At 33.6% G+C, this 18,403-nt stretch overlaps 3 non-coding genes across 3 annotated transcripts; 2 read left to right on the top strand and 1 right to left on the bottom strand.

Annotated features, from left to right (window-relative positions):
* The first annotated feature begins 6,989 nt into the window (after positions 1-6,989).
* On the top strand, positions 6,990-7,061 carry Trnaq-uug. Its single transcript has one exon. It is a non-coding gene; the product is annotated as a tRNA-Gln (tRNA).
* An 8,939-nt stretch (positions 7,062-16,000) lies between these two features.
* Positions 16,001-16,072, top strand: Trnaq-uug. The gene has a single exon. It is a non-coding gene; the product is annotated as a tRNA-Gln (tRNA).
* Positions 16,073-17,453: 1,381 nt separating this feature from the next.
* Positions 17,454-17,525, bottom strand: Trnaq-uug. Its single transcript has one exon. It is a non-coding gene; the product is annotated as a tRNA-Gln (tRNA).
* Positions 17,526-18,403: the final 878 nt, after the last annotated feature.

The following is an 18,403-nucleotide window of genomic DNA, read 5'->3' on the forward strand; positions in this document are numbered from 1 at the left end:
TGATGGGTTTTTTTTATAAATAGAGTGATGCAAGAGGAAGTTCTTTATGTATAATAACATCTATTACACTACTCCGAAGGAACGCGGGCAAAAGCTTTAGAAATAAAAAGATTTTAATATCAATGAAACACAGGCACTCATATGAAGGCTTTATAGGTCATTGTCTATGTTTATACTTCCTAGCTTATTAATTTACAGGTATTTAGTATTTATTGTGGAGGAATAATTCGAGGTATAGAGCTATTTAATATGATAGGTATTTGATTTAGTGGACTATGAGATATATTTATCCTTTGCTATTTAAAATCGACAATCCATTTGTAGAGGCGTAGGGTTTGAAAAAGACCTTACGCCGTTGCAATATTGAGAGGGTTATATTTAATTTATTTCTTTGTTTAAAGCTCAGTTTTGTTTTTTTTTCTACATTGTATGTGTTAATTAGCAGTACTACGTTCTGAAACGGATCAACTGATGTGTTTACAAATTTCGTATGATTTTCAGTAAAGTCCCAGCAGCATTTTAGCGCTGAAACTCTATCCGCAATACACTCAAAATGTACACACCTGAGCGCAATCATATTACAGCTTCCTCGTTCTAGACGGATTTTTTTGAGACTACAATATTGATGTTCAGTAAGCTAATACTTCAGCCTGACAGATATTGTAGTTTCAAACCCTTCAATTAGCTCTAGATAAGAAACTAGCTACAAGCAAACTACTTGTTCACCCTGACTTCGCCCGTCGTATGTATAGCAGTGTCACTCAGTGAAAATACTGTTTTTTAATGGTGAAAGAATTTTTACATCGCTCTAGCAGTTTTTGTGTGATCGCATTGCAAACATACATACAAAATCAGAAATGTTTCCTCATTATAACATTAGTTTCGATACTTAATTTAAAAAAAAATCTGGATCAGAAGAAAAATTGTTAACGGAATTTAAATACAGAATGAATTAATACATGAATTCTACAGACTGTCAAAAAAAAAAACATGTTCAGATTCAGAACGATAAGCAAAATAAAATCGAAAAAGAAATCTACAGTAAATTCGAATATTTTACGTTTGCAAAGTATAGTTAAGGTTCATTTTTTTTTCATGACATCTTATAATTTCACTAATAAACATCGCCCTCACTGTCACTAAACAGATCTTAAACGTTGCCACAGAGAAGCGTAACCGCACATTAATCGAGCGACAGCCGCTAACCGAAAGCGCTGTTTAATCCCCGTTCTATATTTGAAATATAGTCGGAACTAGGAGTCTAAATTAACGGGACGTTATTAATGGGACGCTCCCGGTCCGATTAAACCCAATCTCCGGTAATCCGTGGGTGAGAGTGTCGGTTTATTAATTTGAGAAATTGTTCTATGCAACCCATTTGTTGGGGTCTAATATTAATAGTTGTGTGTCGGCTTTGAATTGGAGGTAGCTAATCCAGTGCCATTATATCGTGATAACAATGGCATGGAGATATGAGTATATTTTGTATACAGCAACGATTAGTACATATATACATATATATTTATTTGTATAGTGGATCTGTTTAAGGTATTTTTGTCATGCAATGCAGTATTTATTTTTCGCACTATTTTTTATTTACTAAACCTGCAACCAGCAATCAGACCAAAAGCAATACATAGTGTGAAAATTTATTGCTTTATTGGAATCCCAGTTCGGATGAAATGGAATTATGTATTTTTTCACTTAGCTTGTAATCTATCAACAACTCCTTCACATACACATCAGTTAAATACGTCAACTGAAATCTCTTCATGCATGCATAGCTCTTATTCTTCTGCAACTAACCCCAACAACGTCGGGTGCGCCAAGCCATTATGAATCGCAATGTTTAGCTCGACGTCAAATTAAATTACCAATTTAGTACATTTCCCAGTTGGCAGGGCAGGCACGCACTAATTACCGAAGAGAATTCAATGCAATAAATCACGGACATAATATAACAGCGAGCAGTCGTCGCGTCGTTCAGGAATGCACGCCCCAAATCCACGGTTGGGTCGGCCCGGCTATATTTGAATTTGGAACGTTTGATTCGAATACGGTGTCACCGGCCAGTTTTTCGGGTGAGTTCTATTTTTGATTTTGAATTTATGGACCTTGTGTTGGTGTAGGAGAGCTATTCACGTTTTTTTAAATGCTTTGTATATTTTCTGTTAGATTCGTGTTCTATTACTGTTTTTAAACCCCCTTCCATTATTATTTTTTTAATATCTTCAATGTACTGACACAGTTTATTAAAGTGCTAAATTCAATAACTATATTAAAAATGTATTAGTTCAGAGAGCCCACTAATAGCATTAATCAAATCACGATAGCAGTACAAACAGGTATCAAACAATTAAAGTTTCAAGACCGATATTAATGCCTTTATGGAAGATGAAAATCCATGGAATGTTGTCGCTTAAGAACCGCAGCGCAGTTCTTTGGCATCTATTTTATGTATATATTACACATGTTGAATTAAAATGGGAAAAATTTAAGTTCTTAAAGAGCAGCTACAGAGTTTCGTGCTGGCTCCTCTCTGTATGCGATCCAAAAGTGCTTCTATAAGAAGTCTAATGGAATAAATAATTGTTTGAGTTTGAGTTAGAGTTTGCTGTTTAATTGTATGCATATATATACATATAATAATTATTAGTTAGAAAAGTGTCCAAAACGATCCGTAAGGTTTTTAATTTCGTAACAGAGGCTAAGGGCGCTTTTTCATACAGCCAAATTGGACGTCGCGCAATTTAAATTTCCGAATTCGAAATTCAAATTAATGACGCGACTCCGAGCACTTGTTTCGTCACTTGTTATCCCCACATTTGTTTCCCGCAACGCGGCCTAATCCCGGGCTTGTACCGGGATAATCCGGGATCACGAATCATGACACTATTGTTGTAAGTGTGAAACCGACACAAATAGGCCTACGGCTTTACGCACCCCTGGCGTACACCTTCAGTTTATGCGGCATATAATCTAAACTAAAACGGACTCTATGATTTACCACATAGAGCTTATATTAGATAAGTTATAATCTGTGAATGCAATGTAATTGAAAAGAGCGTCCGAACTTAAAACGTGTTCGTTTCCATTGCGTTTTGGACCTTATTGCCTGAAAAATTAGATTAATTTTAACTTTGTGTTGTGTAATATATACGACGTTCCATCCTAAAGAACAGTATCTTGTTCAAAAACAACTGTGCTTAGCCTTTTAGTGAATTTTTATTTGTGAACGGTCATTGTGCGTTATTAACGAGATTATTTTCGTATCGGCGCAGTTTGTTCAAATATTGGCGTATTATTTAATAGAATGGAAAATTATGCGAGTCGTATTGATTCAAGTACTACTTGTATTATAATCGTGAAAGTTTATAAGTATGGATACCTATCTATAGATGATATTATCGATAGATGTATGTACAAAAAGAGCTTATCCTAACTGCATGAAATTAGGTACAGAGATAGAATATTACCTGGATTAGCATATAAGTTACTGTTTTACCCGGGTACAACGCGAGTGACGACGCAGGTTACAGCTAGTTAATAATATGTAGGGACATAGTTTATACCCTTTTGATCATTGTTATAGGCCACATAACGGTTTTATATGTTTGCCAATATGTATTATGTGACATTATACGATGACCGCCTCTTTAGTTGGTTGGTTAGGTTAGGTTTTCCAACCAAAGCATACTGTTATAATCTTAATTGGATTATAGAAAGCATGTTTTTAATGTTTTTCATTAATAACTTGTGAACCGACTTCAAAAATTTCTTCGCCATTGGAAAGGTGCATCTTCACATAGTGGCAATGGCCATATTTTATTCAGTTTTAAACGTGGGCAGGTCGGGACAACCGGCTGTACTAAAAGTATAAATGTGAAAACAGCTCTGTTTTTTTGTATTTCTCGAAACACTGTACCAATCATGTATCATAAAGACATAGTTCACATAGAGAATAGACAAACTTGGAAACTAAGGTGGCGATTCGACCATGTCATAGATAATATAATTCCACGCCAGTAACCATGTCTAGGTAATAAAGGTAGGCCTGCATCCCAAGGAATTATGCAAACAACCACAAAACTGTATGGGCTATCGCGTAAACGTTGACTTTACGATCTTAGTCTGCGCCTAACCATCAGGCATTTATATGTTCCGATATTATGGTATTTTTTTAATGAGATACGTAGATTATTTGAAAAATATTCATTTGTGTTTTATGAGTTTTTGAGTCGGAACTGTGTGATTAAGCGTTCCTTCTGTCCAAATAAGATGAATAACAACTATTACCATCTAATCTATAAGAGATCCAACCGTTGCTTTACCTAGATTTTTTAAGTACTTGTTGTTGTAGCGGCGACAAAAGTACATCATCTCTGATTGTTATCAACTGTCTTATATCACGGTTCCTGAGGTAAAGACGGACGGGCAAACACACTGTGAAATCTCAGCAATAGGGTCCCGATTTATCTATGGGTACGGAACCCTCTAAAATCTGTTCCTACTCACTAATGGGAAAAGTCATCTACATAAAAAAATGATTCAATATAATAAAACTTTTATGTCACTTCTTATCTCTTTAGTCAGTCTCTCTCTCTAGTCTCTCATAGAGTTATTCCATACATACTCAAATAGAGTTATAGAGTTAACAATGATCAAGGATTAAGGAAAGATAAATAATAGAAAGAATCAATTAAAGTAAAATAATCTTATTGTCAATCAACCATAGTAATAATAATGGGCCGCCTCCTTGGTACAGTGGTAAACGCATGAACGTAGAACCTAGAGGTCCTGGGTTCAATTCCCGATGGGGACGCACAAAAAAAATATGTCTCGGTCTGGCAGGACACAGAACACTGATCACCTACTTGTCCGTAAAGAAAATCGATCAGTGAAACAGATGTACATCATCTGCCCTATACCCCACTAGGGGACATGGGACTTCACTTAATATAGTATTAATCCCCATACCTAAATACATAAAAGCCACAATGATCTTACCGATATCGTGTCGCACTCTTAACGTGAGGACACAGACACGACACGATCCGTATAACACGTTAACCGTTCGATAATTATCTATACATTGACGACACCCACGTGTGTCGTACGGCATGCACGCGACATGGAAAGTTTAATACACATGTAAATTTCCTTTTATATCTTACTTAACGACGGCCATAACGGGTATTGCCATGGAATTTGATGTTTCGATATATGCGAGCCTCTTATTGGATAGTTAGAATTGTGCAGACCTCTGTGGGGCAGGGGTAGGTTTATATATAACTAGCTGCGCCCCGCGTAAGTCCGTATCTCGTAGGAATATCGGTATAAAAAGTTGCCTGTATGTTATTCTTGGTCAGCTGTCTACGTACCATATTTCATTGCAATAGGTTCAGTAGTTTTTGCGTGAAAGAGCAACAAACACATACACATCCTTACAAACTTTTGCATTAATAATATTAGAAGGATTTTGTTTGAGACGACTGCTCGAAACGGTGATGGAAAACATCGTGAGGAAAGCGGCATGTCCGAGAATTAAAACTTCGACGACTTGTGACATCTGCCAACTCGCACTTGGTCAGTATGGTGGATCATAATCCATGAGGGTTCAGGCCTCCCATGAGGGTTCAGGCTATGGCCTGTGTCCTGCATTGAGAATACAAGGACTGATGATGATGAGGCGACGGAAACGATTGATCATTAAAGGTTGGGTATAATGATACCTAGTCTATTCTATGTGATAGTTCTAATACAGTTTATTTATTTAGTCGGTCTTATAAACTATCTATATATAGATCTACGTTGCTTACATACCTTTGCTACTGAGAGTGTTTTTATGGAAACAAAATTCCACAAACTTCTCATCATCTTGTCGCCTGAAAGAAGTAGGGAAGAGATTTTTTCCCTGTTAACGGAAAATAGAATTATACGCTATCTTGCTTTATCGGGGATCAGCATTTGCCTGCGGATTCGCGCACGTTAAATTCGGAATTAAGCCCCTCTTTTTTCATGTGTTCTTATACATATAAATTTGACTCTTGAAACACTATTAATTAACAAAAAAATCAAATCTGTTGCCTAACTTTAAAGATCTAATCTAATGGCGGAAAGCGACTTTGTTTTATACTATGTAGTGATATATTGTATCAATAATTAATAGTGGTATTTCAAAAATACTGTTTTTCTATTTCTACATTCAGATCTCCTTCCCAATGCTGGTTTATGTATAAACTTCATGGGCTTTCTCTTTTACAAAAATCGCCGACAAAAGCTAAAAACACTGCTTATTCAAAAATTTTGCGTATCGGTTGTTTCAAATTGAGACGTGTTATCGTTCTTTGTAGTACCGGAAAAAATAAAACTTAATAATTAAAACATTGAATATTTAGCACCAAGTAACTAACATTGATTAAGATTCTATTCTCATGGAAGGATTGTTAAGAATTGTAGTCGTGACCTCAATGAGGTCAATAACACATATGGAAACTGGAACTGGATTAGTAGTTTGGTAATTCATCTTTTTTAAATAACAAGTAATGTAATTTCATTTTTAATAGTATATAATATACTTATATTAAAATGAAAATCGTGTTTTTGGTTGCTTATATCGAGTGTGCTCCGAATTCCAATATTATATAATAGATACGATAAATTTTATTTTCTTTTCTCGCTAAATTGTATTTAGCACCATTTTTATTTAAAAAAAAAACTTGGTATCTAGATAGACTTTCTGACGAAAAAATCAAAGTACGAATCGGGAAATTTGGAAGAAAAGAGATTGATACAAAAACAACATTACAATCCGTTTGGAAAACATATAAATTTACGATTTTATGAAATTAGTGTTGGTTGTGTATTTATTTAAACTGCATAAGGACTCTTTTATCTAATGAGCATACTAAAAGCTAAAACCAGTTTCAAACATGAAATAAAATAATACAGTTTTTAATGATATAAAAACTTTACAAAAGTCTTTCATCGGTTCCATGGTGTAATGGTTAGCACTCTGGACTTTGAATCCAGCGATCCGAGTTCAAATCTCGGTGGAACCTGATTTTTGGAACGTTGTTTAATTAAATTATTTAAAATGCGATATTGTTTATTTTAAAATTAACCTACGCTTGTAAGTCTGAACGTCATCTTCATTATATTTTTTAATAAAAAATATTGAGAATAAAATATCGAAATATTTTTTAAAAACAAGTTATTGAGCGTTTTTTTAGTCGAGATGCACCAAAGCAAAGATAATCTATAAATATTCAATATCTGCATGAGTTGATGACATGGAAGCAAAAAAATAGATATTACACCACTTTTTCTTATTATCTTATTACCACTTTTCTATTTAAAAACAAATGTACAAAATATGCACCTACAATTTTTGATAAAATATTATCGAAATCAATTCGATTATCATATTCAAAATAATATGTAACTTAACTTATAATTGAATAATATGAAATTATTATAATTACTGGTATTTATAAACAATTACCTAAATTTTGGATTGCTTTAGAAAAACTTATTATTATTATGTAAATGTAGGTATATATTGTAATCTCATAAAATATCTTATAGCAAAAACGTTAAACTATGTATTTGCTTTCTTTATTTCATTATTTCTGAGTAAGACCTAGTATTACGTTATCTGTGGTAAAACTAATTCGTCGAATATAATAGATATTTAACAACCATTACAAAATTGTGCTTTAATCATGTTATCCTGTCTTTTGATAAGATGACCAAGGCTGAAATAACGGCCTTAAGATTTTTTTTTTTTTTATTTTTTATCTCTATGTGGTGTTCATATCATGTATGTGAATAATATTTTATTTTCATCACTTTGGTATTATCCTTAATATATGTACGTTGTTTGTATTGGTTTTATACTTATAATTTGATTAAAATCTTATTTCAAATGTAAGCGTTAGATTTTGAAAGGCTATCGATCGATACAAGGATATTCGTGTGGAACCGGGGAAGCAAGCATATAATTATTAAAATTAATATACCAAGTATATACACGAAGAAGCTAAATGCTGATTTTCATTTATTTGTAAATTTTTTCTAGAACACTTGACACGGTAGTACGTAAGCGTTGGAAACCGAGAATAAATATTAAATGCATTAAGATAAATTATGTGGTTTATGGTTGATATTAATTTATTTTTATTTATTGTTTAAGAAACCAACCCATGATAAATCACACATAAAGATTGATGAAGAAAGGAAAATAATCAATAGTTAAAGAAGAAAATAACGACATAAATTGTAAAAACTAATAATATAAGCTAATAAAAAAGGAGTTCGTTTATTTGCTTGTTTGTTTATATCAGAATTTATTGACACTGTATCGGTTACAAATTCGTGATAGTTATGTGATCCCTGAATGCTAGGTTATATTATGTTTGTATGACGGCCGAAGCCGGGGCGGATCGCTAGTGTAATAATAAATATTTTTTCTCTAATTGTTAGGTAAAGAATTAAAAGCGCCTTCAAATCTTTAACAGGCAAATATTCATGTTCGTGTTCACAGTACAAACGCACCGAGTCTTATGTGTAGGGAACATGAAATATTTTTTTATGAAATGTACGTAACATGTGTATTAAATGTGATATTATTCTCATCATCAGCCCATATATGTTGCCTCTGCAGGGACACGGGTTTCCTATGAGGGTTCAGGCCATAATCCACTACATTGGCCAATTGCGGGTTGGCAGATGTCATAGTCGAATAGTTTTATTCTTCGACGTGCCGGTTTTCTCAAGATGTTTTCTTTCACCGTTTCTAGCAGTGATGATTTTAATATTGTGCAGATAAATTGAAAAATCAATTAATTATTGCACGCTAGCCTGGTCTCGAAAGTAAAGTAGGCAAGGCAAATAAGGATATTTTATGTGGTCAATTCAAGAGAAGAGTGGACTGGTACCTTCTAGGGAAGCGCGCTCCATCTTAGACCATATCTCAGCTTATTATCAGGTGAGATCGTGGTCTAGCGTTTGCCTATTGGCCAAAAAATGAAACAATTAAATGAAATAAATACAATTAGAAATTAAAAACGTTTTAACGGATTTTAAACTCGATTTATTTATTTTTTATATATATAAAATTCTCGTGTCACAGTTTTCGTTGCCAAACTCCTCCGAAACGGCTGGACCGATTCTTATGAAATTTTGTGTGCATATTGGGTATGTGTGAGAATCGGCCAACATCTATTTTTCATACCCCTACAGGATAAGAGTAAGGCAGAACAGCGTTTGCCGGGTCAGCTAGTTTATTATATTATTAACCCGACGTTTCAAACATTTCAGAGCTAAAAGTTTTTAATTTCTAAATGTATAATACTCGCGTAAAATCAAACACAAGAAAATACGATATAAATACATTATATTTATTTATTTGTTTGATTTCTTAACTAACAATATAATAAAGAGATTTGAGAGACTGTTATTAAAATGTATTCCAAGAACTACTCTACGAAATTTGACAACACAAGCTTCGGGCCTCTTTTTCTATCTCAATCGCTGTCTTATAGATTAAAGATTAATTTAACCCGACTCAGCCCGAGTGAAGCCAGGTCATGAGGTTAGTTATGAATTAAATTCAGTAATCTATATTGTGCGTCCCCAAGCGCCTATATAAAAGGGGGTTGTGTTTACAAACGAAGTCACGTTAATAATTATGTGTTAGGGGTAAAGCTTTGTTTTTATAACTTAGATATAAATCTAAGATTTATCAGACTTCAATTTTATTCCAACTTAATAGTAAATCAGATATCAATTTACTATTTACTAGCTTTTGGCCGCGGCTTCGCGCGCGTTAAATTTGGAGCAATTTAATAGATGTTACATATAAATCTTCCTTTTGAATCACTCTATCTATTAAAAAAACCCCATCAAAATTTGTCCCGTAGTTTAAAAGATTTAAGCATACATAGGGACAGACGAAAGCGATTTTTTTATACTATTTAGATATAGCGAAGCGTAATTTTTAAATCTATACAAGTAATATTAAGCTGAAGAATTTGTTTGTTTGTACTTGCTAATCTCAGGAACTATTGCTTCGAAAAGAAAGTTTTTTTTTACATTTTCATACGGTATATAAATGACCGCATGTGGAATCTTTGAACAAAACATTTCCATAGCTTATTTGCTCTCCAGGGCCGCAGGTCCGAGCAGGACACTTTTCCTGGAATCTCTGAGCATGTATTCTTCACGTAAAAAAATAATAATAGAAAGGTCAATTAAAAGCTCAAAGATGCTTTCACATTATCTGATGTTAAACAATCACCATCGCCAATTAAAAATTTCTGAAAAGGCCTCTACATGAGATGCGTTGCCCGCCTCAAGTTAAAATGGACTGGGAAGGGTGAGGAAAAGGAAAGGTATTATAATTGTTAGGGGATAAATCGCAATTCATCACATCGCATGCAAAGACACAATAGTGTACCTCCCAGTGGACGGGGCTTATCAATTATTTCCGTTAAGTACGTAACTTTCACGTTAACTTTATTGTCGCCATATGTTTCAATTTGTAGTCGATAATGGTTTGTTATAGTCGTATATGGTTATTTATGGTAGTGGTGAATAAATTGTAGACTTAACTAAATAAGGCGGAAAGCGATGGTCAATTCAGTACCAATTTAATAATTAAATACTCATTACGATGGGATCATGTGGTATTTTTTAAATAAGAAAATTCATATCTTTAACTGAAAGAAATGTATAACCACATGTACTTAAGATACGTTATATAATAAATAACACATACAAAAAAACGATGTCACAAATAGCGTTAACATTGAACCCCGAGGCGAGTTTACAATCGGTAAAAAATTCAATACACTGAAAGGATCGTCGCCCTAGAGAATCAAGGCGCAAAATTATGCAAAGAGGTTCAATGGTCAAAATTCGAGGGTACTTTTATGATGCAAGGTATCCATATTTTATGTGACATCACGGCGATACAAATCAATCATTCGTTCGCCTACTTTATATGCTGATATTTCGTCGTAATTTTTTTATATCGCCTCCACTGTGATATCAAATATCTGGACGTGTCGTAAAATGTACTTTTGGAAATTAAATACGGTTATATTGAGTTTATGTGGGATTAGACTCGGTTGCTTTTTGCTGAAATATATCAAATATTATATGTGATTGTACAGGACATGATGTATATTTACAATTTGGTATACATGAATTTTAAATAATCAACCTCTGTAAAAACTATACGTCGTAATACTTAATGATACTAATATTTCAAATGTTTTAAGTTTTTTTGTTTGGATGTTTGTCTGTCAATCACGCTGAAACTACTTAATGGATTTTGATGAAATTTGATATAAAGATAGGGTATAAGCTGACTTGGGTGATAGAATACTTTTTATCTCTATTAAAGGCTTCCTTGGGGTAAAAAAGTAATTCGGGCGGAGTCGGGACGAGCGTCTACTAATATGAAAACCAATTCGTAAAGACGGATTCATTTAACTACAACTAGGTGAATCTTGCCTTTGATCAGCTATAAATTTACAATATCCTATCCTACTAATATTATAAATGCGAAAGTTTGTAAGGATGATGAAAAAATATATTTCAACTAGCTGCGACCGTAAGTCCGTATCCTGTATGAATATCGGGATAAAAAGTTGCCTATATGTTATTGCAGTTGTCCAGCTGTCTACGTACCAAATTTCATTGCAATCGGTTCAGTAGTTTCTGCGTGAAAGAGCAACAAACACACACACACACACACACATATCCTTACAAACTTTCGCATTTATAATATTAGTATGATATGATAATAGTAGGATAGGAAGTAGGATTAGTAGGATATGATTTCGGTTCTCTAAACTCTTAAATTAAAAAAAACGGTGTCTTCAGGTATTAAGTAAACCTACAAAGCCGAGTTAAGTGATGGGAATGGATAATAACTATCTCCTGAATTATTAAATTATTTTAATCCAAGAGCTTTACGTTTATTAGGAAAAACGTTTTATGGTTTATGATACGTTGACTTTCTAGTACACGTACTCAAATTAGTTTATTCAATCAATTACTTCAAATAGCCGTTTCACATCTACATCCCATCTTCAACAAATTGATTCCCATTTCATATTAGTATATAATATGCTTTGACGCATGTTACGAGAGGATAAATTTTATCGTCGTATCACTTAGTACGAAATTGCCGATCGTAAATATACTAAGGTTTGTCATATTTATGACATATAAAATGTATGTGATCGACTTTTACTATACACAACAATAATCACTTTCGTATGAATATAAGCAATATTGATGTTATTATCGCATGCGAAAGTCATTTTTCTAGTTGCGTTATGAGTCGCATTGGTTAGTTGTGATATATACTTAGCCTTTGGAATAAATAATGCATATTTATGTGTCATCATTTTGTTTTGCAAGTATTTAAAAAATTAAAGAATAAGGGGCATATTGCTGGTATTGAACATTACTTCTCATAAAAGAGGCATGTTAAAACATTTTGTTTATAGCATTTAAGTAAGATTGTGTCCTTTGTGTCAGCTATCCAACATAAAACTGAACTGTATCAAAATAAGCCACGAAACAGGTCGCTAAACGTTCGAAGATCGGTAGTATGGTTCAAAGCTGGTCAATCAATTTCATCACTGAATTCTACTGAATATCCCCTAAATATAGAGGCTACGGATTAGATTTATTAAGACGTTTAAGAATCGTCTCTTCATCCTACTTGATTTACATCAGTCACGTTCATCCAAGTTATATCACTTTAATCGCAATTGAAATTCAAGGGGCACCCCGGCGAATCAATTACCCGGCGAGTATTCAATACCCTCTTGATAGAAATGTTGAATTTGCGTGTGAAAGAATGCGGTAGGTACGCGTTCTTGTGTCATCGATTTTGTATGTCTTCCCGGGTCTCCTTGAATTGGGGGGATTGCGAATTAGAATAGAAAGCTGCTAGTGTGAATTTAAGGAAGTAGTTGTAGTCAAATGGCATCCAAGACAACTCAACTGTGGAACACATAGATTCATATGAAGAATATATTACGTCTAGATATTTGCATGACCAATTATAACCGGCTTAGGATTTAAGTGGAAAATTATAAGGTGACATAAGCGAATGACTACCTACTACATTCGAACAAACTACGACCGTTTTCAAAGTAAGTGAACGATGTGGTTTAAAGATGGCGCGGAGAACGCATGATCTATTAGGACTTTTAGAATTAGAATCCTTAACCAATAAAATTTTATGGATATGATCGATTCTTCTTATCTAATTAAATCTTTTGCACCGTATATGCCAGTCATCAGGAGGTTGAGTAATAAACATTACGGAATACTATTATCGATGCCGTGATCGAGTAAGTATCCGATTAATTAAAAGGATATATAGTGCACATAAAACTGCCGGTCTCAATTTAATATGAATATTGCTTTAAAGTGTCACTTGACAAATGATAATCCCCTAAAACCAGGTAAGCTACATAAAAATAATGTAAAGTATCCAAGTGGAGTGTTATTATGTAAATATGGAGATTACGATGTCTCGGCAACGGGATATTTTAATGGCATCGGAGGCTGCTTGATGCGATTGGACCGAGAGGGCGCGTAACTCAATACGCAACTTGGACGCCCCAAGTGGTTGGTAGGGATGAGATCGGAATATCGATATTTTGTATATTTAAATAATAGTATTGTTGTAAATAATTTGATGATACAACTTCTATACACCTAGTCTTTTATGGTTATGATAAAAAAAAACCATTTCTTCTTTGAATTCTGGATTTTTTTAATTTTTTTGTAAACTTTACAAGGGAACCTCGTTTTTAAAGGTCTGCCTTGTCTTCGTATTTTTGTGCTTCAGGAGGGATTACTATCCTGTTATACTTAACAGAACACAAAATCGCTTGAAAAAACCAATGACAATATTCCCAAAATTCTATCGACATCGGCCACCTCTAAAGAACTCACGAAAACTCTAAACGGATTCAGCGTCTCAACTAAGCGACAGTTTTAAAGTAACTCCGCCCCTAACTCGATTCCAATGCGTCTCGAACTCTCACAGTTCGTGCTATCTTTATGTAAATGTCGCCAAGATAAGTTTGCGAAAATGTAAATTACACTGTCGCGTTTCGCAGTCGTGTATCGATGATAGGGGTACGTTTGTAGGGAATTTCATTTTAGCTCGCGTGACGGGGTTTTTAATGTACCTACTCGTGTTTTGTGTTTGAATGGGACGGAGTTTATGACGTTCGATCAAGGCTACTGCTGACGACTACTTGCTGGGACAAAGGCTTGGCATCAATTGGGCTCTGCTCTTATCTGATAGGTCATAATATTCCTAATATATTATATATTCCATTAGGAAAGTATGTTAACTTGTGTCGGAAGCACATTCTGTATTGATTAGGCTTAAACACTATCCCTATTTTCCATTGAACATCTTGATATATTATGTTGAAAAATCTAACAAAGAAACTAATTTAACGCTTCTTTAATATCTGGTACTCTTAGCATCATCCTGTGTTCAAAATTCGAGGTTTTTTTTCTCCTTCGGACAGGATGTCCTAATAATGAGTTCTATGTAGATCATAAATTGTAGAAACATCATCAAATCTGGAAAGCTTCTATTTTCATGAAGAAGTGTTCTCCGTTTACTATTTTCCACTGCTATGGTCATGCGACTTACATCATCTTGTATTTTATTCTGGAGTATGTACATCAAAGCGGACCTAGTCTAAAAGAACCCATAGAAATCTAAGTACAAATGAGAAAAAACTTTTTTAACATTATTTTTATCTTATCTGTCCAGTACCATGAAAGTGCATATTTGACAAAAGATCACGTCGGTAAGCTTTTAACGTGTTGATACAAAACTGCAGACATTTCTCCTTACCAACTTCTCAATACCCTGTCTACAATGCATTATCGACGCTAACCTCTATGAATAAAGTTCAATTTCCATTACAGACAAAAAGAAGTGAACCACTGCTAAGAAGAAACGGATGTTATTTTGAGTGGAATAAGAATTTCTATCCATAATCATATTGCGATGTTCGGAATTGAGCAGAACGTCTTTATCGATTTTAAACTCTAAGCGTAGGCATGGAGGGTTGAGTTTTGTATGTGTCGTTTTGCAGGTGGGTCGACTGGGTAAAATTTGAATAAATTTTGAAGGCGCCACAGACATTGTGGAAGGGTGATATCGGAAAGTGATAGTGTCGCAATGAAATTGGTCACGATCCGCGGATTATCAAACCATCCAATTGAATTCAGTTTGATATTCATTGAACTAGCTATAGAAGTGTGTATGTCTAGGTATAGGATAAGTGACTATTTAGACCATATTCATGAAATGACAAAAAATACAGACAAAATATGGGTAATTGGTTTTTTATTTACATAAAAAAAATCTATACAAAAATGTGGAACACTCGAATTTACCAATTAGCAAAGATACTTAATATTTGTAATGTTTTCTCGTATTTTCATATGAATTATGATATATTCCAGTTCTATTTTCATTTATGATCATTAAAATCTATGTATTTTTCCGATCCTATACAATTTACATGGGCACTTAGTAACACATTTCATTCTAAGATGATGTATGATGTACTCTTAATACATAATATAATTTATCTGTTTAAAATGAAGTTTAGATAGTTACACCACTTATACTAACGGTTGAACGGATTTTGATAACTTTTCTATTGCTTCATTTGTATCCACATATATTAGAATAAAAAATAAGTCATAAAAGTTTGGGAAATCTTCCAAAAATTATAGATATAAATGCGAAAGTATGTTTTTTTTTTGTTTCTATGTTTGTCATTACTAAATATCACATTTTAGTTTATATTTTTCTAGTATCGCTTCTGTTCATTTCATTTTAACGTATGAAATTCTCTATAAGCGTAAATAATTCACACTTGTTTAAATAATGTTGTATTAGATTTTTTCATTTGTACCTATTCACATCGGTTCCATGGTGTAATGGTTAGCACTCTGGACTTTGAATCCAGCGATCCGAGTTCAAATCTCGGTGGAACCTTGTTTTATGAACATTAAAATAATTATTGTTTATTCGATTTCCTCATACTTATATTTTATTGTTCTTGTAAAATGTAAATAAAATTTCTAGTAGTGCTATCCGCGAAGAGCTAGTGATCTGTACTACAGGTCTGTTTACGACCTATTTCAGACACTAGTCCTTCACAATGTTAATAATACTGCTCAGTAGTTTAATGATTTGTGAAAGCAAATAAAGAATATATTATTATTATTTGTTTTATCTACACTAATATTATAAAGACGAAGAATTTGTATTTTGTGTGTTTGTTTGTTTGTAATGGATAAACTCATAATCTAAGGGACCGATTTTAAAAAGCTTTCACCATTTGAAAGCTGCAACTTCGCTGAATGGCATAGGCTATATATGTACGATCGACGCCGGGGCGAACTGTTAGTTCATGGATATAAAGGCTTTTATACCTATAGACCCTACGGCTACACCGATCACTAACATTCGAAAGAATACACGAACACACACACACACACACACAAATATTCGTTCATTGTCCGAATGTCTACACGATAGTGATTGACCCGGGTCATATGACATTTATTTACTTATTTAATCAAGCAATATTTCTTTTCAGTAATTCTTAAATGTAAATATTATATATTTCTTGCGAATGAGTAACAGATAATTAAAGGTTAACACAGCATGTACAATATAAAACAGTGGTATTACTCAAAGTGGAGTTCCAACAGTATATTATATCAGCCATTACGTTTTATTGATCGTATGAGCATGAAATATATTAAACTAGCTGCGCCCTACGGTTTCACCCGCGTAAGTCCATGTCCTGTAGGAATATCGGAATAAAAGTTGCCTATGTGTTATTCTAGTTGTCCAGCTGTCTACGTACCAAATTTCATTGCAATCGGTTCAGTAGTTTATGCGTGAAAGAGCAACAAACACACGCACATCCTTACAAACTTTCGCATTTATAATGTTAGTAGGATTATTCTATTATATAGGAAAAGTATTTAAGTATGTAGAAGGTAATTTCATTTCGTAAAGACGCGGGGACTTTTATTCTATGATAGTTCTTAGACAAAAAGTCTTTATATTTATTTGTATTAATTTAAAAAGTTATTAATATACAATCAAATATGAAAGTATACAATGTTATAAATTACAGTCCAATAGCTAACATTTGATACTTATTAGTTCTAATCTGGTAATAAGACAGTTATTAATTTCAATATTTTATTGAAATTTTTATTAAATTTATATATATTGATAAAATCAACAATAATTAAAAAAATGTAAATTTATTAACATAGCCATGTATACTTTCCATGCTATTTCCATTTATAGAGGCGTATCCTCAACATTTATTTATTTTTTAATTTTTCCAAAAATCAGGTTCCACCGAGATTTGAACTCGGATCGCTGGATTCAAAGTCCAGAGTGCTAACCATTACACCATGGAACCGTATGCGAAAATAATCAAATCGTACAAGAGTTATGTGGACCTTTCACTTATCAATAGTGAGGTCACAATCAAGGTTAAGTGAAAGGTAGGATGAGTTTATATTACGCTATAAGGTCAGCAATATCAGCGTTTCTTTTATCTTTATCTTTTATGTTGGTCTTAATTTGTCGTGTTTTTAGTTCGTACTGTGAGAAGTGTCTATATAAGGTAGATTCGATGGGCAAAGTCTATTGAAAATTATTCAGTGGAAGAATATAAGATTTCTAGTAACTGTTTTTTATGTTAGTGGGCAAGTGAGAGGGCAGAGCATTCGCAGAGACACAATCTCTGTGAAAGTTGGTGATCGCTTACAAGTGAACCACCAGCTCAGTTGCCCGCTTATGGCATTAAAAATTCATATTTTAATATATTTTTTAAAGCTATCATATTTAATATATAATGAATTCGATAAAATATTGAATAAATTGTTTTAATAAACAAACAAATCGTAATCCTTGTGTCATTTTATAACATAAAGAATTATATTAAATCGAAACTCCATATGTTTTTAGTAATTTAATTATTTTTTTCAGTTGTAAATCCGCCAGGGCCGCATTAAGCTAAATCTCGATCTCGTGGGGCCACGCAATCATCGTCGGAGCGCGCATCAATTATTCACAATACTGATTGCGTCCGAGACGCACGTGGATGTTCCTGCATTATATATGAGTGGCGATTCTGACTGGACCAGGGCCGGAATTGAGGATATTTTTTTGTATTTATAATTGAAGAGATAAATTTATTGTACATAATGTCTATGTATATTTTTGGGGGCCGAGTCACCTTCGTCCGTAGGAGAATACCCTAAGCATTGAAACCCTACACGTGGCCCCTGGGTG

Source organism: Zerene cesonia, chromosome 1, assembly GCF_012273895.1.
Source record: "Zerene cesonia ecotype Mississippi chromosome 1, Zerene_cesonia_1.1, whole genome shotgun sequence".
In the NCBI taxonomy this organism is placed as follows: domain Eukaryota; kingdom Metazoa; phylum Arthropoda; class Insecta; order Lepidoptera; family Pieridae; genus Zerene; species Zerene cesonia.